We start from the raw sequence: 23,274 nt of genomic DNA, 5'->3' as shown, positions 1-23,274 counted from the left end.
TGTATTTGGATTTGGGTGATTAAAATCAAAATTTCTTGTTTAGACAATCAAAAAATGTCAAGAATTTGGATTTAACAAATCCACCAAAGATTTTAAAAGTTTAAAATTTTTGAATTTGAAATTACACGTAAAATCAATAGATTTGAAATCAAGGTATTTTAAACGTATTTATTTAAAATCCATATCAAAATTAAAATCCAAGTTCCCAAATGCAATCTTAAGTTTTGAGTCTTACTTTCTAGTTGACTGATAGGAACTAGGGAGGCTAAGATGCATGCTTACTGGAGTTTTTATGTTGCTAAATACTCATAAAAGAACAAAATTTTCTATTGAAAATTTTCTAATGAGTTGCTTGTATTCCGGTTCTCATATTGAAAGCCTATTCATAAAGAGGAAAATCCTAGTTGTTGCAAGTTCCTACCTTCTCCATGTTGGTGACATTGCTTGAAGACTGTCAAGATTGAAAGCCTTAAAGGACATGTAGATAGAGAGATTTTGTACAAGTATTTTTCTGAAAATGAAAAAACTTTGGAGAACTTCCAGTTTCATGTTGGGGGCATAGCTTGAAGAGTATTTAAATTGTGACCTTGAGAGGATATGCATTCATATACAATGTTCTCTCTTTGCTATGTTTTAGAGAAGTAAAACTCTTGGAAATGGCCCCTTAGATGTGACTGTTAACTTGTGAAATCTTTTAGTCAAAATGAATTTCGTAAAAGTGAACGATTTATAAGATTACTTTAGACATCTTAAATTATTTTTAAGGAACGGATTGTCTCGTGTTTGGCACTAAAGCTAGTATGATTTAGATAAATTATTTGATCTTCTTAATGTAACAGTCTACTGCTTGCATATGAGAATGAAGTATGCCCTTCTACCAAACAAGCATGAAAGAAAAAATAATAATATTTTCTTCATTTATACTTTTATCCCCCCTACGTACGTTCTCATTCTCACATTTTTCCTTCCAGTGAAAGAGCACTCAAAAGTCTCAAAATACCAATGTGCTTTACATTCCAGGCTTTTTTTATAAAATTTGTAGAATACACAATTTGAATGATGAACTATGTAACCCAATGCAACATTCTTTCTAAATTGCATAATTTGTTCCTCATTACTAGCCAACACAAGAATAAATTTCTTTGTTAATGTTTGAGAGAACTAAATGATTTTCCACCATCCTACTATTGTGAGCCTTGCTTTGATGTACTAGCCAACACAAGAATGAATTTCTTGAGACAGTTTGAGAGAACTAAATGATTTTTCCACCATCTTACTATTGAGAGCCTAGCTTTGATGTACTCCCATGTTTCTGCATTTGAATTGTATTGGAAGTCATAATTGAGAATTGTATTTTATGGTCCTCACCACGAATTTAAAATTGTATTAAATGTATTTTATGGAAGTCATAAGTGAGACTAATGCAATATTAAAAATGTATAATGAGGACTTGCTTTATGGTGAGTGTACTAGTATAATGGGTTGTGCACATCAGGAACTCTCTTATGTAGAAAATAGATTTAAACTAGCTTGCTTAATGTAAACTCAGGTGTGGAGGTCCTTCTCTCCTTTATGGATCCCAAGTGCATCGTTATGGAGATTCTTAAGTCAATTTCTTTAGGCTAGTAGACAAGCATATCTCTCATTCATTGTCATCTCATGAATAGTTACATGTAACAGCCTGTAGAGAAGCATATCTACAGGCAATTAGAATTTAACTTTTCTATTCGTTTCTTTTTAATGCAGGCTGTTCAATTTCTCCTGCTCTGTCGTGAACACTAAGCATTCTCATTACTCTGATAGTAAGGCTGAAGAGACAAATTTGCAACATGGCTATCCTTCCTCAAGTGAGTTGTAGTTTCGCAATGACAGATTGCACTTGTAACATTCCAATAGTATAAAACTAAAAGGAAAAGGGAGGATTTTACTTTATGTTTCATACTAATTGAGTTGCCATTCAGGGAGTGTTCTATAGAACTTAGAATACTAAGGTTTTAGCCCTTTACACTCACCAAAGCATTACATCTACTCAACCAATGAACAAGACTTTGGTTTTATGTGGATAATGACTGTACAAAGCATGCGTTCACCAAAATGCTGTTGTCATCTCGTTTAATACTTATGGAGTAATAACAACATACTCACATATATGATGATAATAACTCATATATGTGAAACACCATTTATGCATTCACTCTTGTACATTACTGTTTTTTGTTAAATGCAACCAAAACTCATGTTATTATGTGAGTATGGAAGGAGTTTATAATACTTACTAATTAGCAAGTCAAAGGCTACTGAATAGATAAGGATGGGCACCAAGTCATGAACCTTATTATTAAAACAAGAAATTGATTACTACGCTCTTATTGGAGAAAACTCATCTATAGTATGGAATTTGAAGTAGCCTTTTAAATTATGCCATTGGTACTTATAGAAAATGGGAGGAGAATGTTAATCATATTTCATGTAATATTATTGAACCACTTGAGTGTGCCATATGCTTGGCTTTCACTTTTTATATGTTCAATGGTAATATAATAGAGACATAAATATACACCGGAGTTATTGTGGACCCCCGAAAGTTGATGTAGTTCTAGGGATGCTTAAACGTAGTAGAGACATAAGGCCCACCAAAAGATGCAAAATGACATAAGGCCATTGGTTTCTTAGAGACATTATTGTCCTATATATATATATATACATATTAATATACACACACCCGCACATACACGCACATTACACCTACCACATTCGTATTTGTAAATGCAAAAAACCCTTTATTGTTAAACTTGCTTGAATTGGATGAACCCTTGTTGACAGTAATATGTGTGATGGAAATTTTGTGGATTGCAGGTTAGGGAAGAGCTTTTTTGAAGATTGTAGACGAGAATAGTCAACTGGTATATGAACTACTTTCCTTTTCAACACCTGCAACTTTTTCTCATGAATTGAGTGTGATTGCATTATTTACTTCTGTGATGACACTGTGTACAACTGAAAGGAAACAACATGAGTCGTTTATTTACGCATTGTTGATGGATTACGTTCATATAGGTTATTTTGAAGCACATATTTCGTATGATGCTTTAACAACATAGAAGACCAAGAGGATTAAATAGTGAAGTCATGCATTCTCATTGTAAGTTTGAAATTTGAACAATACCATTTCATAATTTGTGGTTTGATTTGTTTTCTATATTGTTATTTTAGTACTTTTTGCTGGTTCAATTTCTGTAATTTTGTTGTATAGGAAAGTTTCCATTATCGCTCGTGTTGATAATGGCAATTCCTACCTTTGCTGACAGGCTTTTGGAGCGCATTAGGACCATTAAGACAGGACATGGTCAGCCTCAGTACCTTCGCAAGTTGCAGGTATGACGTCACTTTTAAAAGATTTGTTGTTGTTGTTGTTTAGAAAGAATTTGACCTTTGGTATTCAAAGGAATTTGTATTGCATTTCGAGTGGGCTAGTTTAAGAGTGATGAGTGAAATTTATACTTGTCACATTGTCTAGGAAGAGACATGCATAGGGAATGATATGAAATTATTATTGCTTTTGAGTGTATGACAATTGAGAAGTTATGAATTTTTACTATTTACTACGAAAAAGTGGGTAAAAAGTTGCAAATCTTGTCTAACTGCTGCCATTATATTTTTGTAGCGCCATTGAAACATAAACTGTATTCTACCTGGAAGGCAACGAGGGTATTCACATGTAGACAAGAGCTTGGAGATGGAAGGAACCCCTAGAAGCATCTATGTAACGTTTGTAGTTGAGGATGGTTGAAAAATCATATGTTGATGCTTATTTATGTAGACAAGAGCACTATGTAACTGCATATTCCTTGAAGGTTGATAATTTTCCATAGTCTTTAAAGCTTGATTGAGATTGTGACAGATTTGAGATTGTTATTTTGTTGCATGTGTTGGAATTTTACAGGAATAAGAAGTTGGAATTGTGTATGTGACAGGTTGAATTGTGTATGTGACAGGTTTTTTATAGTAGCGTTTCTATAATTTATAGCAGCGTTTGTTGCTGCATCTGAATGTGTACAGATTTAAAAAAAAAAAAAGAAAAAGTCTATAGCCGCGTTTTAAAAACGCGGCTATAGAAAAATTCAAAAAACGCAACAAGGCTTATAGCCGCGTTTTAATGGGCAATGGCCACGTTTTTAAAAACATGGCTAAAGCACATACTATAGCCACGGTTTCAAAAACGCGGCCATAGCCACGTTCTATGGCCGCGTTTTAAAAAGTCTATGGCCGCGTTTTAAACGCGGCTAATCTTGCTTCAGGGCAAGTTACCAATTGCCCTATAGGCACGTTGTAAACGTGGCTATAGATCGTGGCTATGGCCGCGGTTCTGAAACCGTGGCTATAGAATGTCCTGTAGCCACGTTTCTAAAAGCGTGGCCATTGGTCTGCCTATAGCCACGGCTACAAAAAACGTGGCCATAGGCCTATAGTTACGCATTTTAGGCCACGGTTAAAAACGTGGCCTAAAAAAACGCGGCTATAGACCAAATGGTGCTATAGCCACGTTTTTTGGAGCTATAGCCACGTTTTAAAAACTCGGCTATAGCTCCTTTTTTTTTGTAGTGTCAAGAAACTCACCTACCCAGAATGAAAGAAATGATTCTTCCTGGCCAATTTTGTTGGTGTTGACTGATAGAAGTTGTAGCAGGTCCAAGCAAGCTGCAAAAGAAGAAATAATAGAATCTAGTCAACTGCCAAAAGGATAAGAAATTAAAAATACTATATCATCACTGTATATGCTACTATCAATGAACTGTATTTCGTCAGCCATTTCTAAATTAAGGAGAATTTGGCATGTATAAAAGGTTACTAGATGATATAAATTAAAGAACAAACCCAAATATTATTGAATTTATGGCACTACCAGCATTAAACTTCACCAGAAGGGAAAGTAGTAAGGCCAGGAATATGCTGGGTTGCAAATAGCAGTCCAAATATCCAAATAAGTTACACTTCCTATAACATCACATGAAAATGCACATACATAAAAAAATAAAAAATAAAAATAAAACAAACAAGAACCAATTATATCTGCAATTTTTAAACGAAAATGGCAATAAAAGGATATAAGAACCACCACTTCCACAGGTTGGTCTAGGCAGTTGTAACAATAACTTATGTTCCACATGTAAAAGAGTGATAAAGAACCAATCAATGGATTCATCTGAAACCTCAAATTTCCTTTTCTCACTGTTGATTTTCCAAATTCACACTACAAAAATGAACATCACTTCATGATTTAAAAAGGGTAGCACTATATTCACCATTACTTTTAGTCCCTGGAGTTTAAAGTCATTGTTGTTAGTCCCTAACAAACATAACGTTATCACTTTTAGTCCCTATGAGGTAATGACATGTCGGTTTTTAATTTGGCCACATAAAAATATAAGAGATTAAAAGCAAACTTAAGGGACTGTGACCAATAGTGTAGGTAAGCCTACCTATTGCAAGTATAAAGTCATCATCTAGAATAGGAAAGCCATCCCAAAATGTCTTGACACAAGACAACTTGTGTCAAATTGAATAACACAAAAAATATAATCAAAGTATCAAACATTGCAACCTTATTAATTTCAACTAGAACTGCTAAAACACACTTAAAAAAAGTGACAATAAAAAGCAGAAAACAATAATCACAAAAATTAAAAAAATTAAAAATAAACACACACACACACACACACACACACACACACAAAGAAGTGTAATTTATCATTTATCTACTTTGTGGTTTCTGCAATGCTTTCCCAAACAGCTTTAACACACACAAAGAAGACTTGAAATATACAAAATAAAACGAAATTCTGTTTGGTAGCTAAGAAAGAAGAAGAAAGTAAAGGAACCCAAATTATAAATACCTGTGATTACAGGGAAAATGGTTTAACAGTTGAGACAGTCGGAAATGGCGAAGGGAAATTGGGTACACAAATTCATGATATCCAGGAACTCTAGAAAGTCTGCAGTGGAAAAAGTATAAGACATTGAAGTCCATTCATATAAAGTCTTCAAAATAAGCAAGATATGAAAGCTATAGCTAAGCCCTACCTATATAGCTCAATTTTCAAGCAACAGAACTTATTAAAGAATCTAACACGCAACAAATCCGAATTCGATAGTAGACATGGAAGAAAAAAAGGTATTAGAAAAATATATGGGAGTTCATTAAAAAAAAAAAAAGTACAAATGGGGGGGTTGGCCAAAGAAGCACAGTTCTGAAACAACATTCTACACAAAATGTGAAAAGTTAAAAGACTTTGAGAGTACACAACAAAACGTATTCTAAAACCATCAATTCTCTACAACAAACTCACAGATATTTTCTCAACCTTAATTTAGCTCATTCAATTCAGAGTCTTGGTAGCATGACCACCACCACCACTGCTTTGTTGACTGAAAGCAGCAGCTGTAGCCGAAAGCGAATGCAACCCATTAATGGAGTAACAAACAAGTTACCATTTCGCAATCCATCCAAATACACAAAATGATCAAAATTTAAAAACTAATTAAGCATCATCAAAGGTTAATATACATATCAATAATATTCTACCATAATAACTTTTTACAAAACTTCAAATTCAAAGAGGCATCAATTCTCAAATTTGATAATCCATGAAGTTTAATATTTTTAGATTCTTCTCGTGAAGTAGCTCAAAACCCAGTCTACGTCATTTAAGCATCATCAAAGGTTAATATACATATCAATAATATTATACCATAATAACTTTTTACAAAACTTCAAATTCAAAGAGGCATCAATTCTCAAATTTGATAATCCATGAAGTTTAATATTTTTAGATTCTTCTCGTGAAGTAGCTCAAAACCCAGTCTACGTCATTTAAGCTAAGACCTCTATATTTCCTTTTCATGCACTTGGACTTCATTTTTTTCCCCTTTTTTACTTCCCACTCACCAAAAATATCCCCCACAGCACATAACCAGCAAAAAATTACATGAGAAATAATTTCCATTTGTTTGAACCAAATTTTACAAATCTTGTAACAAATCTCGAAACAGAGTATGAGGTAACAAAAAAATAATTCTATGATGCCCACCCCATAATAAACAATTCAACACAAAAGCCTAACTTGCTTCACATTTATTGCACTCAATTTTCACATTTAGCAAACTGAAGATACTCATAAAAGCCAAAAATAGAGTTGTCAAATCACCATGTTGCACCTTCCGCTAAATTAAAACAAACAAACAATAAAACAAATTTCTTGATAATCAGTGACACTCTAAAAAGTTCATATACATATACAATATATAACATCACACATTGAGCACATTTAAGATCAACAAAAAAAAAAAAAATCAAAGAAATTGAAAATATTTCAATGATCAGTGAAACTCCTAATGCATCTCTAGCAAGTTCTTCAACTAATAACATAGCACTATGAAAATAATACACACACACACACACACACACACACACACACACACATTTTTCCGATCATTACTAAATTGGACTCTATTTGTAACAATTAGCAATATATAACTAAGCTTGAGCTTCATCGAACTCTTTCTTCTTCTTTTTTTTTTCTTTAATTTTCTAGTAGGTTCGAGAACTATAGCTTAGGAATCACAATGAAAAGAGGAACACCTAGCATTTGATTTGACAGTTATGGAAATTTTCAGTGACAAATGAAACCCTAGATCAGTCACATTACAAGTAAAACACGTATTGTTTGGAAATGGAAAGTGAATTTCGAAAAGCAAAAGCGGCAGAGAGTGAGAAACAGTGCACAGTGCACAGTGAGTTTGCTGGAATATCATTACCTGATGGTGCTGCACAGCTTTCTATAGGGAAATCGATGATAAGCTCTGTTTTCTAAGAAATGTGAAATGAAATCATGGGGAAATCGATGAAAAAGTGTGGTTAAACCAAAAAACAAAAAAATCAAAGACGAAATTAGGGTTTGTGATTCATACCTAATCGGAGCTGAGAAATGGTGATCGTCTAAATCGGCAGAGAGATGAAAAGTCACAAAACCGAGATGAACTCGTACCTAATCGGAGCTATGCAATTACGTACCAAATCGATGATCGTCGAGCTCTATGAGATCTCCATGATCGACGAGCTATGAGATTTCCATGCTCTGTGAGATTTCTATGCTCTGAGAGTGATAAGAGCTCTGTGTGTTTGTTAGTTACGTTGGGCTATCGTTTTAAATTTCGTTGTGGGCTTTTTGCAAGGGATGAAAATTTTGCTGTGGGCTTTTTTCAAGGGCTGAAAAATTTGTAATATTTTTCCAAGGGTTGTTGGCTGAAAAAACTGGCGGTTTTTTTTTTTTTTTTTACATTTATTTCATGGGTGCTTTAACTTATTTTGAGGGAACAAATAACATTTGAAATAAAGTTTAGTAATAAAGCCCTCCGCATTTTTATTTATAGGTTGTATCGACAGATTTTAGTAAACTCTTGATAAAAAAAGGTTGAAATAACTACACTTTGTTGTAGTGTTATTCACTTTTATATGCACCTTTGGACCGATGGGGATTCCATTGCGCACACCTGCCACAACAAAAGAAAAAAAGCATGGTCGTTTTAGTATGTATGAGTTACAACAGAAAATCAAAATCATGGCTTCAAAAGATTTAGTTCATACTAGAAGTATTAGTTCGCGAATCTGTCAAATAGCTTGAGTTTTCAACTTTGGAGTGACATGAGTCAGCTACATATTTAGCAGTATAGTAGTTTAGCCCTAGAAAATCCAATGACCCTTTTACAATCTTAGATTGCTCTTTCGTGAATTTGGGTAATCGATCGCCAACAAGAGATCGCATGATATGTGGGTAGTCACCATTGGCTAGGGGATCTATAAACCTGCCACAAACCACGAAATTTTAAGTCTTTATTGTACCTATTATATTAAGAGAGGTGCTACGTCCACAACATTTTTATAATATTTTTACAACAAATCATAGGTGGTTAGTTGTTATTGGTTCAAATTTGAACCTAACACTAAGATTACTTTTTTGCCCCAACAATAACAACCAGTAATATCCTGCCACTTAGGATTTGTTGTAAAAATGTTGTAAAATGTTGTGGACATATCATTTCTCTTATATTAAACTAGCAAAGGGTTTTTCTATTCTTTGTTAATAACTAGCAAATAGTAAAATAGATGTCCAAAACAAAGAGTCAAGAAGTTCTAGTATACTTACCATCCAAACATGAAATCAAGGGCTCTTAGCGCAGCATCATGGTCGTGCGTCGAGTTAGAGAATGGCACAAACCAGTCTGTATTTAAGGATATACCCGTAGTAGCTTTTTGTACTTCCTACAAATAGCGAATGCTTGCTTGTTTATCTAATTTTATCATCACTTAGATAAAATTTTAACAAATTAATTTATAAGCTTTCAACAAAGAGTTAATCCACTCGCACACTAACGGAAAAAATAAATACTTAATTACTAATGCTGAAAAACAAGCTTAACTTGCCAATTTATCTAAGTTTATCATCACTGCAAATAGTTTTAAAATAACGTATCTTAGATTGTCTTGTATCAAGTGCAATGCAACCATGTTTATTGAATGGAGTACAATTTTGAAACCAAAAAAAAAAAAATTGGTGCATGGAACCTGATACTTTTGCTTGTACACTTTGACAGAGGATGCATGAGCAAGAAGTAGATTATGTGAAGCCAAATACGGTTCTGTCGTAGAATCTCCACTAGTACAATTTAATTGTTGCCAACTAGAACAACGACCCGGTGCAAATTTCCCCTCTACATAACCAGCATAGACATAGCTGTATGGTTCATTTAGTGTGATCCAATGTTGACACAATCACCAAATTCTTTGAAGCAAAGCTCAGAATAATCCCGAAAATCATCCCTAAACACATGCAAAAGTTTTCAAACTATTTAATAACTGCATTACAAAAATTAATTGTGAATTTGTACATGAGCACTTCATTTTTAGCACAATTCAATTATAGATCTAGAAGGCCTAACTATCCCAATAGCAAAAAGCTCTCTTTTGCTTAAATTAGTGTGTAACCCCGTGTATATTTATGGATACAATTAAAAACAATCATAATTATACGGTTCAAATTATACATTTTAAATAAAATGTTGAAATTATACGTGGTATTTAGCTTACATCTTTTTTAAACTATAGATTTTTAAACTATGTCATGGTTTCTCATATATATATATAATTTAGAATTTAGTTGGATCTAGATTTTTTGGTTTTTGCATCCAATAATTCGCTTGTCACAAAAAAAAAAAAAAAATTGAACATGTGGCACCAAATTAGACTCCACTTTAAATCCAATTTTTAATCTATTTGGATTTGAAATTTGAAATTTTCATACTCAATAATTCACATAGCACAAAAATTAAAAATTAAATAGGACGCATGACTCACAATTGAACTCCAATTGAAATTCAATTTAGATTTTAATTTGATTTTCTCTAAACTTTGGCTACACACACACACATATAATCCAATAATTAGGAAAGGGGAATTTGAAGGGGCCAACCAGTTTTGCTATAAAGCACTTGGCAAAAAAAAAAACGTTTTTACATTGATTAAATTTTTCTTTGTTAGTGTAATACATTTGTTAATGCATCATAATAATAATACTTAGCACTTGATATAAATATTTATTAAATAACATATTAGTGAAATTACACTTTCTAACTTTAACAGATTTTCAATTCAATCGTGTAAATTCCTTGTTTCTTATTCCAATCCTTTATCTTTAATATATTTTCAATCTTTAGTCATTCTATCTAATTTTGTCTCTCGCTGTTAGCCTTAATATTTTTCATTTTTCAAAATGATATCATTTTAGTGGAGCAAATTGGACAGAAGGGTTATATTGGAAACAAAAAGAAGTCAAATAACTCAATATAGGACCATATTGAAAACAAGGGGAAATCATTGTTTTTATTAAAATTGTAGGTTAATATTCCGTTAAGGTATCATATTATGATCTCACATAAAAAGTTTTCAGTGATAAATTCTTTACAAATAACATCAAACTCAATAATTCTGTAAGACAATGAGCTTGCAACTTCACAAATAAGTCATTAATTAAAAATAGTAGTAATCAAAATCCCCCCCCCCCCCCCAACCTCCATTCCTTAGAATTTTAGTTATCAATTAAAATTTTAAAGATCATAATCACAATGAAATTTGTTAAAAGTATACTAATTAAAATTCAAATGGATAAAATGGTCGACTATAAGGTAAATTTACCACTTACACAATATGAGGACTCAAAAAACTGCCATACTCATCTTCCAATGCTTGGGGAAGATCCCAGTGGAAGAGGGTCACAAAGGGTTGAAGGCTTGCATTCAATCATAGCAAACAAAAAGGAATTAATAGCACATGATAAGTTGATGATATGTGATAGACTTTTAAGAATTATTCATGGCCTTTGGCTAAGAGCCTGTTGATTAGTTTGTTGTAGTATTTGACTCCTTCCCTATTCACACCCCCAGATAGTTTTCCTTCTAAAATTAGCGCCAAAAAAGAAATTGTTAGGAACATAATATGGTCACAAAGCAATAGTCATTCCATTCCAGCCTTAGATTTGTACTTGATGATATTCACTTTTATGTCCTTGTCATTGGATTGTTCGGACCTTTTATGGGATTATGAAAATGATAATCTTACTTGGCAGTACTCGAGACCATGAAATTGAGAATCTGTATGCATCTAAGCCAATCTTTTTCATGATCCGAACATCTCCCTGACATGTGTAATCACAAAGCATATATAAATTGTTGGGAAAAGGTGGAATGAAGGTTACTTATATTGTGATTCTCTTGTATTCTGTTACATATGGTCAATAATTAGAAAAAAGCATGTGACAAGCTTTTATATATATATATAAACAAGTGGAGATAGAATGATAAGAACCCCGGTTCTCCTTAAGAACCCCGAACAACATATATACCTTTAGCGATGATATTGATCAATAGCTACGTCTCCATTGCTTCCACCCTTTATTTTACCTGCAATTTCATTGTAAGGATTTTTTTTTCTTTTACTATTTAAGAACTAGCACTTAACCCTCACAACCATAACATTTACAACTTATTTCTAGTTTGGAATTCAGTTAAGGAAGAAAGGAAGGAAGAGGGGGGAAAATGAAGAATAATATATACCAAAATATAGAAATTTGAAGGTTCACTGTTTACGTTGTTGTTGTTGTTTCTTTCTTTTTATTTTTTATTTTTTATATTTTCTGGTTTTCTTAAAATATCAATTGGGGGTAAGTAACTAAGTATTCTCAAACTCTATCGCAGATCTTGTTAGAATAAAATAAATGGTGTAGATATTGTTTTTTGTTTTTGAGAACACACACACATATATATAAGGGAAGAGAGATAAGACAAGGAAATACACTCACACGTCAACACCAAAACTGCATGCGGCACTTAGTGTCGCGGAGTAAGTGATAAAGCCCTTCTCAATATCATACCTTACCGATGTGAGACAACTAATGGTGTAGATATTGTTAAGTCATTAATATTTAAATAAAAAATTATTAATAATTTTGATATTTATTTAACATATTAATAATGTAGCAAAATCTAAGTAACTTATTGTTAAAATTTTAAAGAATCTTATAATGAAATTACCCTAAAAATTTCAAAGAATCTCAATGATACTCCTTTTCCACAGTATTTTTTTTTAAATTTATTGAAAATGAGTTCCCTTATATATATATATATATATGAGAGAGAGAGAGAGAGGTGTTTTTTCTTTAACCACTAAAGTGTCCAATTCCAAGTGTTTACTAATTACTCTAGACTAAAATTTTACATTTACGCCTCATGCACTAGTATTGGCTTACTAATGTATCAAAAAAAAGAAAAAAATTTGGCAACAAACTTGATTGTAGCCTAAGACTACAACTCTACTCAATATATTTTTATTATATGTGAATTGTAACAAACCATCATTGGATTACATTTTTTTATTATATCTTCCATTCTTTCAAAATTTTCAGAAGATCATAGGTCAATAGATATGCTATCAATCAAATGTATAAATTTCAAAATTTTGTAATTTAAAATTATGTTTAGAAAATAAGTTATTGGATCGAATAGTAAATAAAATATCCGATTGGAATGGAATTTCACGTGTATTAAGAACATAAAAAATAAGCAAACCAACGGCTAGACTCTTAAAATGTTAATTTTTTGAATGTAGCCATTTTAATATTTTTTTTGAGTGTTGTAGTCTTAAATTACAACCAAGTTTGTACCTTACTAAATTAAACTATAAGTTCCTATTAGCAATAATTTGACTATAAGCGTTTGCTTCCAAAAAAACAATTCACACTAACAAATACTAATAACGACAAATATAAACATCTAATGACACATAAACAACCATAAACAAGTTATTTATTTGATAATTAGATAGTTGGGAGAGATGAATTTAAATTCTGAATATCTCATTTGAAGACACCAACAAGTATCAACCTATTGAGTTACAAGGGTCTTAACTAAACACACAACATTAAGATCCTCCTAAATTGAAATGAATTATTTCATGATTTAAATTAAATATTATATATTTAAAGTTGGCCAACCATCCATACCCTATGGCTGGTCAATAGTTACAACTTACAACATTTAACTCCTTTATTTTGCTTTTTCTCAAAAACAAAAAAACACCTTTATTTTCCTAATTTTTTGGTGTAAAGAAGGTAATTTTCCTTGGGCTAAAACATAAAACCAATTCTCTAAGTTTCACCAAAATTCATTTTAGTCCTCTAATTTTGTTTTTGTTCATTTCTGTCCATTAAGTTTCAAGTTTATTTGATTAAGATCTCTCTGTCTCAAATTTTTTTAATAAAACAAATTCTCAAAAATATTTTTCAATCATTAATTGATTTTTTTTAATTTATAAAATTTGAAGAAAAAAGTTAAAAAAAAATTGGACAATTAATTGCAAAATTTAACAAAGGTTAATGTAAAAGCCTTAATTGATGAATAAACTTTAAACTTAGATGACTGAAATGAATAAAGAAAAGTTAAGGGAACGAAATGAATTCTAGTGAAACATAAAGGGTGAGTAATGCATTTTGGCATTTTCCTTACTAATATTGACATGTTCATAATTTGGTCTTACCGAGTATGTCATTAAGTATAGTTCTGCATTTTGGCATTTTCCTTTCGACACATAAAAATTTTCACAAACTTGATGATGATTTGCATGACCTTTACAATACTAATTTGGCCTACAGGTTTTCACAATATACAAAAACTCTATCAAGCAAGAGTGAATTTTCTAGCCTCCCAGAGCTAGTTTTGTAAAAAAGTCAAGGCCAGTGTAAAACAGGAAGAAGTAAAAAGAATTTCAAAGTGCGACTACTTGTACAGAAAATTGAGCAGCTAATTTGCTTGGTCCTAAAACCACGTGCTTTGATTTAAGTCCTATTAAACACCTGAAGTCCTCATAGTTATCTCAATTTTCTAGCCTTATATCAACACGTACAATGTGTTTTTGTTTGTTTTTTGGTTCCTGAGGTAGGAAAAATGATTTTCTTTGTTTGAAATGGATCAATCTATATATATATAATAGGTGAAGCAGAGAGAAACTCCAATTGCAATTCTAAATTAAAATTCTAATCTATATTGTGCCATGTGTCAATGTAAATATGAAATTAGAGTTTAATTTTCCTCCATCTGTTGTAATTCCGACGTTTTTTTTTCCCCCACACCCGTGTATTTTCAGGTTCACCTCTCTTTTCCACACCTACATATTTTCAGGTTCACTTCCCTTTTTCACACCCACGTATTTTCAGGTTCACCTCCCTTTTTCACACCGATTCAGGCACCTTAATATACAGCTCTCCTCTTCTTCAATCAATGCTATAGAATTTCAAAAGAATCTCTCGGTATCAATGATGCATGTATTTGGGTATTTTTGTATCTTATATAAGAAGAGGTTCTGTAGATATTCCGATTGTACTTGTTTTTACAATTTTCATGGTCTTGGTAATTATGCTCTACAAAACGAATTTCAACTATTCCTAAGGTTTGATTACTGCTTTCTTTCATCTGCCTATACTGTTGTTCCTTTTTGTGTAAATTTTTTATTATTTAATTATATAATTTTGCGATTTTCCTATGATTGATGTTGCATGTTTATTTTCTTTCATTTGCCTATGCTTTCTTGCCTTTTTGTCAATGATTTTTATTGTTTATTATAAAATTGTTTTGTTTTCCTATCATTGATATTGCATGTTTCTTTTATTTTTCATAATACGTTATCAGCACGAGTCTCTACCTAATTTCGAAAGGAAGTTGTAATTCCATTATTCTTCAAACATCAAAGATTATTTGTGTAGTTTTTTCAACTCATTATAAGTTCTCTTTTAAAGAATTAGTACTTATCCTATTTATTTGTCTTTACGTTTTATGCTCATAATTTTAGTGATTTTTAATTGATTTAAATTTTTTTTATGAGATTCACGTTATTCTCTTGTTATATATTGTTATGAGATGTATATTTAATTGAGATTCACATTTAATTGATTAAAATATTTTGCTAAAAATGGTTTGTGATAAAACAACTAAATCATAGCTATATGTAGTGTGTACGAATCAACCTTGAATATATATGTCTATGTAGCATTCTTTCATTAGAATTTTGTATAATAAAATATTTGTTAAAAAATTACATAATGCTAAGTTTTATTAAACATGAATAAACTAAGTCTTTTAAACATGACTAAACTCACGATTAATAATAAAAAAAAAACCAACAATATCACTTAAATAATAAAATGCAATATATTTATTTTCATTGTTTTATTAAATTATATCCATTCCTGTGCGGTAGCATGTGTTACATACTAGTTTTGATAATATGATGATTAGCGAGTCCAAGTCAAATTCGAATATAGCTAAAAATCGGCTACCAAATATCACTCCATTTAATTCTCTTTACACCATATGTTACAAGTCAATGATTTAATTTGTAAAAGTTGTCCTTATATGGGTGAATTTGGTTCAGTTTTTTTAAACTGTGCTTTTTGAAAAAGTGGCAGTTTTAAAAGTGAGATATGAAATTGGGTCTTTTTAAAAAGCAAAGTATTTGGTAAAAACTATCAAAAAGTGCTTTTGGAAAAAGCTGAGTTTTTGGCTAATACTTATAAAAGCGGTGGTTTGAGTTGTAAATTATCAAAAAGGACAAGATGTATAAAAAGAGAATTCTTTGTATTAATTACCTCTCTTAATGCATGATATGGACACAATATTTTGACAAAAATTTTACAATAAAGTCTATATGACAAGTTGTTAATGGTAGGAAAAAAAATAATGTCACTAGTAGGTCTAGATGATAACCAATAATAATTTACTATGTAAACTTTTTTTTTGGCGAGAACTTACTATGTAAACTTTATTATGAAATTGTTATAAAAATATTCTATTGATAGCGCTATTTTTTTTCTAAAGAAAATAATACTAATTTAAAAAGTTTAGCGATATAATAAAATGTCACAATATTTTCACAATACTCTTTGTTTTTAGTTGTGGTCAATCCTAATCTAATATTTAATTATTTTATTTTATTTTATTTTGACATATGAAAGATTTGATACCTCAACTGTTGTGAAAATTTGTTGTGTTTTATCACAATTGTTATTTAGTAAATTTCCTTACATGATATACACGTGTTCCACTCACTACCTTTACTTACTTATTTTTTCCTTCACTTTTTTTCTCATCCACCCGTTTCTTCCCCCATTCCCATCAAATATCTTTTCTTTTCCTCCACTCACCATCTTGTCTCTTCTTCAGGTCTTCTTCCTCACCCAAAATACAATTCTTCTTCTTCACCCAAAAGACAAGAAGAAAGAAATATATTACACACAAAAAAAAATGAGAGAAGAAGAAGCCGCAACTACAGAAGAAGAATCATGCAGTAGAAGAAGAAGCCTAATCAAACGTGCACTTTGTTAGGTTCTAAAAGTTTAGAACAATTGGCAAATCATAAACAAAAACTTGTTTAGATATAGATTTCTAAGTCTGTAGGTTTGATTAGACAATGTTCTGGGTGCTGCAAGTCAGAATACAAGAAAAAGGAAGCTGCAGGTTCAAAAAATTAGAACCATGCTGGGTTCAATCGATCAAGACTATGGTTCGACTGATCGAGACATGGATCTGCAAAGTTTAATTAAAGCCCAACAACTCATTAAGCCCATTAAGTTATTAGGGTTTCAGATCTAATTTTCCTAGTATTTAAAGGAAATCCTAAGGCACGTTTTGAAGAGACTTTGGGTGCTCTTGTGAGATCTAAAATGTACTATTCCTTCTAATTTCAAAGTCACTACCAGAATTCCATCTACATATTATTAGAACTGGTAGATCCAAAATTGCTGCAATAAGATCATACATAACTAATGATTTAAAGCTTTGAGTGGGATCTCAGAATCATAAACATGGGTGTTTGTGTTCAACAAATTTAGATAGAAGAGTTTCTGGATTCAGAGTTGCATGTGGTCGTGTGAGTAAGTACTACAAGAGGTAGCTTTAGATTAAGGGTTTAAATCTATTTTAAAAGTTCTATTATATATTAGTGAATTTGTTGCCTTGAGGATAGATTAGGTTAAATCCTCCCCACGTTTTTTACCTTGAAACTTTTGGTTTCATTTGTTTTCTTGAGTCATCATATTGCTTGCCTTCTTTACTTTTCTGCACTATGTAATATGATTAGTAAAGTTGTGATTTACAACTATTTTGTGTTGGCTTTAATTCAGTGACAAATTTGATTGTATTTTTATTCAATCTTTTGTACTCTGTATTTTATGTGGGATTTTATTGTAAGGGTTGTGTGATAGAGAGAAAGAGTGTGTGAAGACTCAAGTATTTGAAGACAGAAGAGTTTTTGAGGGTAGCTCGCGACCAAGCATCCCGCAAAGTGATGCATGTGTCTTGCATATGACTGGAATGTGAAGAATCATGATAGATGGTTTTCGCGAGTGTCTCACGGGTAAGGCCTTCCCGCGAGATACTCGCAAAACTGTTTGTTTTGCTATTTTGCCCTATCTGCTCCACTACATCCTCATACACACAATATTTACCATTATTACCCACATATTGAGTAGAGAGTTTTTAAGAAGAGAAAACCCTAGCCTCAAACCCTTGAGAGTGTGAGATTGTCATACCCACAATTCTACACACCATCCATTGTGTTTTTCCTCTACTTCTACCTCTCCATTTCTAAATCCTTGAGAGGTTGATAGCCTAAACACTTACCACACCCATACTAAGTGTTTAGTAAGTTTTTGGTGCTGCTGGGAAGTATTGGAAGAAGCCAAGCTTTGGCGGATGCAATCGGGCGCATTACGGGATCCGGAAAGCTAGACAATACACGGTTTCGAGAAGCCTTGTTGGAGTAGGAGCTTGGAGGGCTTAGGTGCATTGGGTAGACTAGGCTTGGATGGTCTTTTACTATTTGTATATCCCAACTTATTGTCTAGTGGATTGATTTACCGCTTGGAGGGCGGTGGAGAGGTTTTTCGCCGAGTTCTTCGGTTTCCTCTTTGATAATACATCGGTGTGTTGTTTTGTGTTTGCATCTCTCTTCCCTACTCTTTTAGCTTTCATTTTACTGTTGTATTTTATTGAATATGGCTTAGAGTAGTTGTATTGTTTGTTCGCTCGTATTTACTCTATTCCACACTTAGTTTAAGTTAGAGTAAAATCAACTGAGCCGTAATCTTTTAATTTGGGGTCTAAACAGCTCTTGTGTTTTTAACACAAATCCGAGCTTTCATGATTGTATGTATTTAATCTAGATTTGAAAAATAAACCTAAGTATCTATTTGGTTAGTTAATTAGGTTAAACAATCTGAGAATACAAGGGTCTAAACTAAAAAACATTATCAAAAAAAAAAATTTGTAAGAGTCGTGCATTCCTTCAGTTTAGTTGATTTTGTAAAGCCTATATTTTTTTGGTTGACAACTATGAACAAATGTAACCTTTAGAACTTAGTTTTTTCTAGTTGTTTAGAGTTGAAATAATCTTTGGAACAAGACAAATGAAGTTCAACATAGATGAAAACTCAAGAAATCAAAAAATTGGACTGATGGAGGTTGCATTTTGATTGCAGGCTTGATAGATCCATATCCACCTATCTTGACCAATCAAGATTTAGTGTTGAGATAATCTTTGGAACAATACAAATGAAGTTCAGAATAGATGAAGACTCAAGAAATCAGAAAATTGGATTGAAGAAGACTGCATTTCGATTATAGGCTTGATAGATCAACATCCACTTATCTCGATTGATTGAGATTCGTGCAAAACAAATTTGTAGCTTATTTTCATAGCTGTTTGATTTATGGTTTTGATGGATCTTAAAAACATATAAATAAATCCCTAAAGATCGTGTTTGCCCATTCAAGAGGAAAGTGTTTTGTACACAAATTTTGAGATTTTTCAATCCCTGTTGAAGCTACAGCTAGAGACCTTGTGCAAACAATAGATCCAATCATAAAGTAAAGTTTTTGCATTCAATCAACAAGAGTTGCTGATCTAAATCTGTGAGTGGAGATTTAAAAGTAAAAAAAATAAGAGTTTGTGTGTAGCAGTCTTATAGTAGAAGAAGAGTCTGTAAAATTAAGAGCTGTGCGGCACCCGACCCACGTTAGAAGGGAAGACTAGCAAAGTGAGAAAAGATAGAGCGAAGGGGAGTAGCATCTTATTCTATTCGCAAAAATGTGTAGTCATGTGAGTAAGTACTATATGAGTTAACAATAGATTTAGGGTTAAGTCCATTTTACAAACTTCTATTTTATTTAGTGAAATGTTTCCTTGTGATTGCTTAAGTTAAATCCTTCCCACATTTTTTACTATGAAACCACAATTTCATAAGTTTTCTCAGGTTATCATTCTTGGTGTTCATGTGATCTGAGCTTATTTGATGCATTAATCATTTTAATCAAGATCATAATTAATTAATTGGTTATAATTTGATTAATTTGGTAATTACTGGGGTCTAACACCCTAATAGATTTGTTATAACGGTAAATCCCTATAGTTTAGCTAATTTGTTGTAGGAAAATGCTAAGTCCTACAAGTTTTACTATACATAAAATTTACAGATGAATGTGATAATATATATGATTGGACAAAATCACTATAAACTTGGTTGTAGCCTAAAGCTACAACTTCTTTTAAAAAATTTAACATTGCTACAAGTTTTGAAAATCTATTTTTTGGATTACATGTTTTTTACTCTCTTAGCATGGATATCAAATTTTGTGTAAATTAGATGTTATTTACTATATGATCCATAAACTTATTTTTTATGTATAATTTTATACTACATAAACTTACAATTTAAACGAATGATTGATAACATAACTATTGATCTTTGATTTTTTAAAAATTTTGCTAGCATGGTGTATATGAGAATAAAATGTAATCGAATGGTGGATTTGTTAAAATTCATATCTAATAATTGATGAATGGATTTGTTAAAATTGATGACATAGCTATTAATCTTTGATCTTGAAAAATTTAGCTAGTATGAAAAAATATAAGAAGAAAATGTAATCGAATGATGGATTTGTTAAAATTCATATCTAATAAAAAGATATTAAGTGAAATTGTAGACTTAAGCTACAACCAAGTTTGTACCCAAATTTTGGCCATATATTTTAGAGATTGGTGACACATAAGTTTGTTAGCTTCATGTATGAAAAGTGATAGTATGAAGGAAATAAGAAAAAAATGTAATTGAATGGTGGATTTGTCAAAATTCATATATAATAAAAAGATATTGAGTGAAATTGTAGCCTTAAACTACAACCAGATTTATACCCAAACTTTATCCATATGTTTTAGAGATTGGTGACACATAAGTTTGTTAGCTTCGTCTATGAAAAGTGGTAGTATCCCTAGCATTACTTTTGTTATAATTGTAAATTACTACAATTTAGGTAGTTGTGTCTGTAATCTTTACTATATAATTTCACAACAACTGCTAGTTCTTATTTAGGTCCATCACTTACATTGCCTTATTACCTACCATTATTATCAATGACAAAATCTCCTTATTTTGTTTTTCTTTAAATTTAATAATAAAAATAAATTTTATAAATCCAAAAGTGTATAAGAGTATCATGTTATTCAAAATTTTAAATAACAAGACAATTTGTACTTTGTCAAAGAGATAGAGAGAAAGAGACCTGGATATCTATGAGTGAAAGTGTCCCGTATACTTTGTTCTCTACCACCTTCTTTTGCTGCACCTTCATACTGGAAATTTGAATGAACAGACATGTGCACATGATAATATTTATCATGAAGAAAAACTATGATTCAAATTAACATAAAGGAAATTGTGACATAATTACCTGATAAGCCGCTGCTGCTGTCCCAAAAACAAAACCTTTGGGAAAACTGGTCCTGTTGAGTGAAAAGTGTCAAGGCTTGGTGAAACAGCAGTGCCATTAGTCAATAAGACAGGAAGAACTAGGAGGCCTAAGACTGGATAGCCTTGAAAGGCCATAATTGATTTTGCGCTTTTATTGTGCAGCAACTAGATATAATCTGTTGGTTTTTTCCTTTTCTTTTTTTATTATTTTTATTTTTATTTTTATTTTTATAGAAGAGCACTACGTAATCTCATTTTTTTAGAAAAGATAAAAATAGAGATGAAACAAAAAGAAAAAAAATGGAAAAGGATAAGCAATATGCTAGTCATCATAGTTGTCCTTCAACTGATTGTTTGACATTGTACGCAGGGTTATAGATATCCTCCAAAATAGATTCTTCCCTATCAAAATCAACAAGATTTTATTTATATACAGTGAAAACAGAGCAAAACGTGATTATCTTCTCTAACTAATATTCTCTCTCTAAACTATTACAAACAGCTAATCCTAACAAACTTAACAATCTGGAACCACGGGTCTTAGTACAACATGTGCCTCTCACGTTGTAGGATAAATATATAAATCTAAAACTACAAACAATTTAAGGAAAAGATTAGACCGCTATTGTTTAACCGTTATCTTATCTCTTTGTTGATCTTTGACACTCCCCCTCAAGATGAGCTTCGGATCTATGAATATTGATGATGGTAATATGTAGTAATTTGAGCATACCTTCTTGGACTTTACCTCTCAATACATGACAATCCATCTCTATATGCTTGGTCATCCTCTCATGAAAAACTTGATTCTCTCCAATGTCCAGTGCTGCTTGATTGGCACAAAACGGCAAAGCTGGTTTAGAGTGATCAATCTGGAAATCTTTTAAGATAGCTAATATCCCTGTTATCTGCCATGGCTCAATGTTCAGCATCTGTTGATGACCTAGAGACTCTAGGCTAGTTTATTTATTTCTAAGAGATTAAAGATTCACCTAGGAAGATGTAGTAATCTGTAGTTGATCTTCTACAATCAATGCAATTTGCCTAAACTGAATCGATGAAATCTTTGATAGGTAGCTCAAATTTTTTTGGAAAATAGATGCATTAACCAAGACAACTCTTGATGTACTGCAACACTTCATACATAGGGATTTTTAGGAGTAGCCATATGTTGGTTTAGTTTATGAACTGCACTTGTTATATTTGGCATGGTAATGGTAAATATAGCAATCTTCTAACTTGTTAGGGATTTCAGACCCTGGTCGAATGAATTAACCAATTAATCATATTATATTGGTTAGTGCAAATAATCACTAATATTGTGCAAAATCAAGAGGAGCAGAAAAATATATAATGCACAACAGTGGTGCAGCTAGGATTTTAGTTTAGGGGGCAAAATTAAAAGAAAAAATTAATTTGAAAATTATAAATAAATTCTTATAACAAAATAAATATACAATTGTAAACTAATGCTATTGTCATACAAAATCTAATATAAATGTAATTTGAAATAATTTGTCACTTGCAAAATAGTATATACAATTACTTTAAAGATATGACTTATCAAAAAACAATTACTTTAAAGATATATAGAATTCAACGTGCTTTCTCTATTATTTTAAGTATTTAAGATTTAAGTTAATAGCAAAAACCTAGAATTTGAAATTGTGAAAAAAAAAAATTTGAAGAAAAAAAATAGTAACAGTTTTATTACTATGAATATTTGGGACCCATGAATTAAAATGGAGAAAGACATGATAAAATTCAATAATTCTAGGGTCACAAAAAATTAATAGCTATTGGGGTGGTTTTATAGGTTTAAATTATTATCGGCATGAGAGCAGTTCAATTCATTTTGGAATTAGGA

General features: G+C 31.6%; 1 pseudogene; it reads right to left on the bottom strand.

Annotated features, from left to right (window-relative positions):
* The window catches only part of LOC142607534 (beta-glucosidase 12-like), a 40,352-nt pseudogene extending 18,807 nt beyond the window's left edge, over positions 1-21,545 (bottom strand).
* Between the last annotated feature and the right edge of the window lie 1,729 nt (positions 21,546-23,274).

This window comes from Castanea sativa, chromosome 8 (assembly GCF_040712315.1).
Source record: "Castanea sativa cultivar Marrone di Chiusa Pesio chromosome 8, ASM4071231v1".
NCBI lineage: Eukaryota > Viridiplantae > Streptophyta > Magnoliopsida > Fagales > Fagaceae > Castanea > Castanea sativa.
The sequence above is the reverse complement of the archived record's forward strand: the minus strand, read 5'-3'. Positions and strand labels throughout refer to the sequence as shown.